Raw genomic sequence first — 7745 nt, 5'->3', positions numbered from 1 at the left:
GAACAAAGGTCCTCCCGACTCCAGGTCCAATGTCCTAGAACAAATATTATTAATGTTAACTCCTCCCTCTCCCTCACTCTTATGCCACAAATCTAGTCAGTTGCCAGAATCTTGTCATTTTTACCTCTGTAACATCTCTCCAGCTCTTCCGGTACTTTTTGCCTAGAGCAGCCCTCACGACCTCTTGCCTGGAGTACTACAATAATATCAAGGTTGGTCTCTTTGTCTCAAGCAAAACTATTTTGGTAATATTCAAATATTTCATTTCTAAGACTATATGGATAGCATACATATATAACCTATATTTACTATGTAACTTACATATAGCATATATAACATTATGTATATATACACACATATAAGCTATATACTACATATCATATATAATATATATAAAACCTATATATTATATAACACATTTAATATATTATATATATAACCTATATGCTCTGCTAGGGTTTCTTAAACTTCTCCCACTCATAACCTCTTTTCCCCAAGAAATATTTATATGATCCCAGGTATATAGGTATATAAAATAGGTATCAGATCAAACATTGATAATAAATCATAATTTTACATCCCCCATATTCAGTTATGCGACTCAAATATGGGATTATGATTCACAGTTTAAGAAGCTTTGTACTATATAACTTATACATAATATCTACAACCTAAAAATAGTATATATAACCTATATATTACATAATATAACCTATATACTATATAATCTAGCTATAGTTATATTTACTATACTCTATAACCTATCTATAGTATATATAATTATATACTATGTGACCAATATATAACAATATAATATAATCTATATACTCTATAATCTATCTATAATGTATGTATATACTATATACTATGTGGCCTACAATATAATATAACCTATGTACTATCTATAATATACATATTACCTATATATTATATTAAATATATTGGCATAAGAAACTCCCAATAAGAAAATCTCTTGATTTGTTGAGTTGTTTTCAGTCATATCCAACTCTTTGTGAGCCCATTTGGAGTTTTCTTACCAAAGATTCTAGAGTGGTTTGCCATTTCCTTCTTCAGCTCATTTTACAGATGAGGAAATGGAGGCAAACAGAGTTGTCCAGGGTCACACAGCTAGTAAATGTCTCCGGCAAGGTTTGAACTTTTTGACTCCAGGCCAAGGAATCTGCATTGTAGTGCCACCTAATTGTTTTTTTTTTTTTTTCCAACACATGAAGAAACAGAGACCTGAGGTCCCAGGGGTTTGTATCTCACTGCAAAAGATTTGCGGATAGATGTCTCCAGCTCTAGTTTCTCTCCTGAGGTTCATTTAGTCCTAGACCAGTGCTGGTCTTTTAGACTTTTCCAGTCAATGGACTCATCTCAAATTTAACATGTACAAAACAGACTCATTTCCATTCCCTCTTCCCAACCTCCCTACTCCAGTTTCCAGTCAACCAGACTCACAACCTGCTTCTGAGTCTTCCTAGATCAACCTTTCTGAGCCTTTGATTCTACATCTATAAAATGTGAGGTCAAAAAGATGGCTTCTGAGGTTTGTTCCAGTTCTAATTCTGTGATTTAAGGAGTCTTAGAGTTACCCAGCCTCTGGTGATGGAATCATCATTAAATCCTCACATTGCCGCAACTTGCCATTTCTGTCTTCACACATCTCTTATATACTCCCCCTTCTCCCTATTTATATAGCAATAGTCTTGGTTCAATCCCTCTTTAGTCCCTGGTTGGACTATCACAATAGCCTTCTAATTGATCTTCCTGATTCCCTTCTCTTCCCACTGAAATCTCTCCTTCACTTAGCTACCAAGGACATTTTGGTAAGAGCCACATTTATCCAAATCATTTTCCTTCCCTGAAAGCTCCAGGATAAACCAGAAACACCTTTATTTGTTTTGTAAATTTGGCCACCCAGGCTTTTCAGGTCCTTCCTCCCTTTCCAGTCTTCTTCCACTTGACTATCTTCCATCCCACACATTTTCAGCAACACTGGCTAAGGCCACATGCTCCCGGGGCGTTCTATGCCATGGGTGCCTCCATGCCTGGGTGCTCTATCCCTTCAACTGCTTCTTACTTCTTTGGGCTTTCTTTAAGAGTACCTCCTGCAAAAGGCTTCTCTTCATCCTCCCAGGTGCTCACACCATCCCGTCAGTGCCTCCTTCTATATCTTAACGTGCTTAGTTCATTACCTGTTGTTTTGCCCATTAGAATATAAGATCCTTGAGCACAGGAATATTTTTGCTTTTCTTTGCATTTCCACTACCTAGCACAGTATCTGACACATCGTGATCGTTTAATAAATACTTATGGACCTGACTAGCACTGGAACTCAAGCCCTCTGGCTCCAACCAAATCCAGAATGCTTTTCCCCACACTATAATGCATGGTCTGTAGAGTGGGTAAGACAACAGAGTCTCCAAACTCCACAATCTCTTTCCCACCACCTTGGACCTTTGACATTATTTTTGATTTGGAAGACTGAAGCTAGGAATGTCTTAGACTAAGGGGTACCACGAGGGTTCCCTTGAGCTCCCCTAAAGCAGTCTCTGAAGTTCAGAAACAGCCATGATCTTTACTCATTACCAACCGTTTGTTTGTCGGAAGCAACCTCTCTCACTCTCTATATAAAGCCAGTTAAACTGGCCTGAACAAACCGGTTTCCCTGGAGGTGCCTCCCCAAAGCCTTTTAGTCTGCCTTCCCAACCAGCAAAGGAAATCACCTGAAGCCAAGTAATGGGGAACCAAGGTTCACTGCCATAGAGCAAAGCTTTTCAGAAAGGCATTCATTCTCCACTGCCTTCCCTGCTTGGTCCCATTAAAATAAAAACAGCCATTTCCATATCCAGTTATTAGTTTACACAGGCTATTTCTCAGCCCTATTCCTCTAAAAGTCATAGGTTTCCCAGCTCCATCTCTCCAGTTTAAGATCAATAGTTCTATTCCCATTTTGCAGTTGAAGAAATTGAGACCCAGAGAATTCAAATGACAAGCCCAGCCCTCCCTACTACGTAAGCCTGCTTCAAAAGTCAGTTACTTCTCCCAGGAGAAACCAAACCAGTTTAGGGCACTGCCTTTGGGAACTGTTTTCCAGACTAAACTTCTCAAACTGCAAAAATGAATTCTTTCCTCAGATTTTGCCAGCTAGATTCCCGATAGCAGTTTGTGCTCCCGAGCCATTCATTTGGGAAACAAACATTCTGCCTGCCCTTCCCTTAGTGTACCAGGGCTGCTGTTGGTGACCGGGACAACCCTGAAACTGAGGCTGACAGCCCTTCCAGCCCCTCCAAGCTGAAGGGAGATTAAGGAAAAGAAATGAAGCTTCATTTATTTCTCTCTTTCCCGAGGCACCTTGGGTCTCATCAGGGCTCCCCTGGCACCTAAAATGGTTGAGGGCAGCAGTTCCTAAGCATTCTCCATTTGGAGTCAGAGGTCCTAGGCTCTCTCTAAGCCATCTACTTTAGCAAGTCGGTGCAGTTGACAGAAAAAAAAAAAAAAAAAAAAAAAAAGGAGTGAAAATTTGATTCAAATCCTGACCCTGACAGCTCACTAAGGGCAAGGGCACAGGACATTTTTACCTCTTCCTGGGCTTGTGAAGGAATTGTACCTCTCTAGTTCCTTCCAGCACTATGTTTAGGAGCTTTCTCCTTAGGCCTCAGTTTTACTCATCTGTAAAATGAGACATGGGCCAGATAATCTCCAGCGGTTTCTAGCATTCTAGATTTCCATATGGGCAAACCTGTTCTGGCTTCTGAGATCTGCCTACATTGGGGGAGATAAAATGCCCAGGTTACCCTTCTACTCCATCGTGATCCCCTCATCCTGCTCCTCCCATACCAAATGGTTTAAATATTTACCTCCAGGATTGGGTCCTCCACAGAACACCTCTACCACCAACTTCCCGATTTCCTCCTCCAGTAGTCTGATCCCAGCTGTGCAGAGTGAGCTCTTTCAGGTGTAGGAGGGACCTAGAGGCCCCACCCTTTCTGCCTTTTATTCTTGTCTAATATGCCCTTGCCCACCTGTGCTAGCTGCCTTCAGTTGGTGGGGTGGGGTGGCTGCCAGCCGGAAACTGCAGTCTGCCCACCAACTACTGCAAAGGGAGGGGATGGCCAGACCATGCCCGCAGCCCAGGCCAAAGGCTGGATGCTGCGCCAATAAATGCTGCAGCAGATTCGAGCCCTAACCTGAAATCTGAGCCTCCCAGAGAAATCCAACACCAAAGACTGGGATGGGCCCAACCAATACCCAAAGGCCACAGAGCTCAGCAGGGTGTGAGGAATGGACGCCCTGCCCTTGAACTTGAAATCTAAGGGATAAAGTGTAGGGAGAGATCAAATGTATACAGAGCTTGGAAACAGAGAAAGCCCTTAGTTGATGCTTTTGCATTCTTTTCCATGTGGTCTCTACCTCTTTGTATTAAGCTGTTAAAAGCTAAACGCTTTAAAAGAAAGGATCTTTTTAATTATTGTATTTGCAGCCCCAGCACCTAGCAAGATAGATGGTGTTTACTAAATGCTTATAAACAATAACGACAAAAATAATAGCAGTTAAGATCTGCAAAGCTCTTTCCAAATATTATCTCATTTGATTCCCACAACTATTCCGGGAGGTAATTACTATTGTAATTTCCATTTCATAGCTGAGGAAACTGAGGCAGACAGATTAAGTGACCTCTCTAGTGGCCCACGGAATAATAGGTGTCAGGCAGGATTTAACTCCAAGCTCAGTGTTCCATCCACAAATGTTATTTAATTGATCTATCATCCTTATCAGTAATAGTCAATCTCCATTAGAACATGGTTGTTCAGTCATTGTTCAATTACGTCAGACTCTTAGTGACTCCCATTTAAGTGATTTAAGTGGAGCGGTTTGCCATTTCCTACTACTTGTTTTACAGATGAGGAAAACTGAGGCAAACAAGGTTAAGTGATTTGTGCAGGGTCACACAACTGCTAAGTGTCTGAGGCCATATTTGAACACACACATCTGAGTCTTCTTGACTCCAGACTCAGTGCTCTATCCACTGCACCACTCAGCTGCCTCATTAGTACTTTGAGATTGGGGGCAGCTAGGTGGTGCAGTGGATAGAGCACCAGCCTTAAATTCAGGCGGACCCGAGTTCAAATGTGGTCTCAGACACTTAACACTTCCTAGCTGTGTGACCCTGGGCAAGTCACTTAACCCCAGCCTCAAAAAAAAAAAAAAAAAAAAAAAGTGCTTTAAGGTTGGCGAAAATACTTTACTCACATTGTCTCATTTCATCTTTTTTTTACACCACTGGGAGGTAGGTATCATCAATATTATTATTCCCATATTACAGATGAGTAAACTGAAGTTCAGAGGTTAAGTGAAAATGATTTGGGGAAAATGATTTTACTGGGCAGCAAACTCAATATTAGTCAATAGGGTTTTGTAGCAGCCAGATAAACAACTGCTATTTTGGGCTGCATTAAGAGAGGCGTGGCTTCCCAGAACAGGGAAGCCCCCTGTACTCTGTACTGGCTGAAGTATCTCTGGAGTATTATACTCAGTTCTAGAACAAGGGCACTATTTAAGGAGGACCTTCACTGATGACTTAGAGACTATCTAGAGGATGGTAATCATCACAGTGAAGGGCCTGGAATCCAGGGCAAAAGAGGATCAGGTAAATAACTGGGGATGATTAGCCTGGAGAAGGAAAGAAAGATGGGGAGCAGGGAGGGAGAATGATAAAGGGGATTCACAAAGGAGCGCAGAGTGCTGTTCCCAGGAAAAGGGTGGACATTGAGAAAAAAAACAAACCTGTAGATTTGATATCAGGAGACAAACTTCCTAATGATTGAGCTATTCCAAAATTGAATGAATTGCTTTAAGAAGCATTTATTATTTATTTTTAGCATTTATTAAGTACCTACTGTATATCAGGCATTGATCTTCATGACAACTCTTAAGGCAGCTAGGTGGCGCTGCAGTGGATTAGAACGCTCAACTAGGAGTCAAGAAGATGCATTTCCCAGAATTCAAATGTGACCTCAGACCATCTGGGGTCATCTTGTGGTTCTGACCTATATCTGGCCACTGGACCCGGATGGCTCTCAAGAAGAAAGTGAATGGTGATTTTGCACAGCCCTCCAATTCACTTGCATGTCAAGATATCCCCTCCCTGCTGTCATGGTCCTCTTCAAGAATGAAGGACAATAATTGATCTCTGATTGTGTGATTCTGAGAAAGATTTTAACCCCGTTTTTCTTAGTTTCTTCACCTGGAGGAGGAAATAACAAACCAATCCAATATTTCTGCCAAGAAAACCCCAGATGGGATCATGAATAATTGGACATAAGTAAAATAACTGCATCCATGACAACCTGCGATATTATTATCACCCCCTTCCCATTTTATACTTGAAGAAACTGAGGCAGATAGAGTTTACATGGACTGCCCAGGGACACATAGTCTAATATTTGAGGCTGGATTTGAACTCAAATCTTTTTGACTTTAGATCCAGCACTCTATCCACTGTGTCACATGATTGCCTCTATAGAGGAGATAGATGCAGCAGAATTGTGTGAATGGGGGACTGAACTTGGAGTAAGGAAGACCTGGATTTAAATCCCTGTTTCAGATTCTTACTTGCTGAGTAGCCCTGGACAAGTATCTTAAACTCTATCTGCCTCAGTTTCTTCAAGTATAAAATTAGATTTGATGATCTCTAGGGTCCTTTCCAACCCTCAATTGACAATCTAATGGGCCTCATTGGTCACTGTTAGATAGAGACCAGATGATTACTCATCAAGGATGTTATAGTGGAGACTAGAGGCCTCTGAATGACCTTCAATTCTAAAATCTGTGATTCTGTGACTTGCCCATGGTCACGCCAACAAGGAAGTGATAGAAAACAAGATGAGGATGCCAGTCTTCCTGACTCAGGTCAGCAACTTGTCTTTCAGAGAATAAGTTGCCTCTAGAATGGGAAGAAACCAGAAGCCCAAGAGGTTACGTGACTTGTCGAAGATCAGATCACCAACAAGTAGCAGAATCAGGTTTCATAATGGGTCCAAATTAAAGTCTTTGTTGCTTCATCCTATTGTTGAGAGGATGGGTTTAACCTGGAAAACTTCCTGGAAGGAATTGGGAGTTGAGATTAAGAGCCCAATTAGTGACTCTGGGCCCATTGCCTTCTGGAAGAACCATCCTGGACAAAACCATTTTGATGAAACCCAATCTCTAAATCTCTGTTAGAATCCAGGATGGTTTTAGGGAAATGACTAACAATCAATTTGTCAACCCCCCTAATTTTTAGCAATCCATAAGATCAGATTTCTTGGTTAATAACTATTTCTCTTGGGTAGCTGCGGCTTTGAGAGATGATGAAGGTATAAGTATAATTGAGGTGGAGAAAGGGGTCGTTGACAGGGAAAAGGGGGGTTGGGAGAGAAGCACATAAGAATATCTGGAAGCATCTGAGGCACCCTGAACGACACAGGGAATAGAGAGAAAGAGAATGTCCTAGCCGTCTATCAGCCACCCACTCAGGGCTCAATCTGGAATCCCCAGGGATTTCCATCACAGCTTGTGAGGGACACCAACCCTTGGTCTCTGAGAGCTGGCCAATCCATTGATGTCAATCACATGAAGGAGGTTGATACCAGGGGTGATAAGTAACCATTTCTGCCAAAGAATTTCTCAGCTTGCCACCAGACTATATCTGCAATGATTTCCCCAGAAGTCAACCCACGCAACTCCCCTTTCACCCATTC

The 7745-nt window shown here is 41.6% G+C and overlaps 1 protein-coding gene across 1 annotated transcript in view; it reads right to left on the bottom strand.

Moving 5' to 3' along the window:
* Window positions 1–4234, bottom strand: part of ADGRG1 (adhesion G protein-coupled receptor G1) — a 75857-nt gene extending 71623 nt beyond the window's left edge. The window contains exon 1 of the mRNA XM_074285859.1: window positions 3864–4234. The gene's annotated coding sequence lies outside the window, so the exon portion shown is untranslated. The remainder of the gene's footprint in view (window positions 1–3863) is intronic.
* Between the last annotated feature and the right edge of the window lie 3511 nt (window positions 4235–7745).

The sequence above is a fragment of the Sminthopsis crassicaudata genome, chromosome 2 (genome assembly GCF_048593235.1).
Source record: "Sminthopsis crassicaudata isolate SCR6 chromosome 2, ASM4859323v1, whole genome shotgun sequence".
NCBI classification, from domain to species: domain Eukaryota; kingdom Metazoa; phylum Chordata; class Mammalia; order Dasyuromorphia; family Dasyuridae; genus Sminthopsis; species Sminthopsis crassicaudata.
Note: the sequence above shows the minus strand (reverse complement) of the source record. Positions and strands in the feature narration are given on the sequence as shown.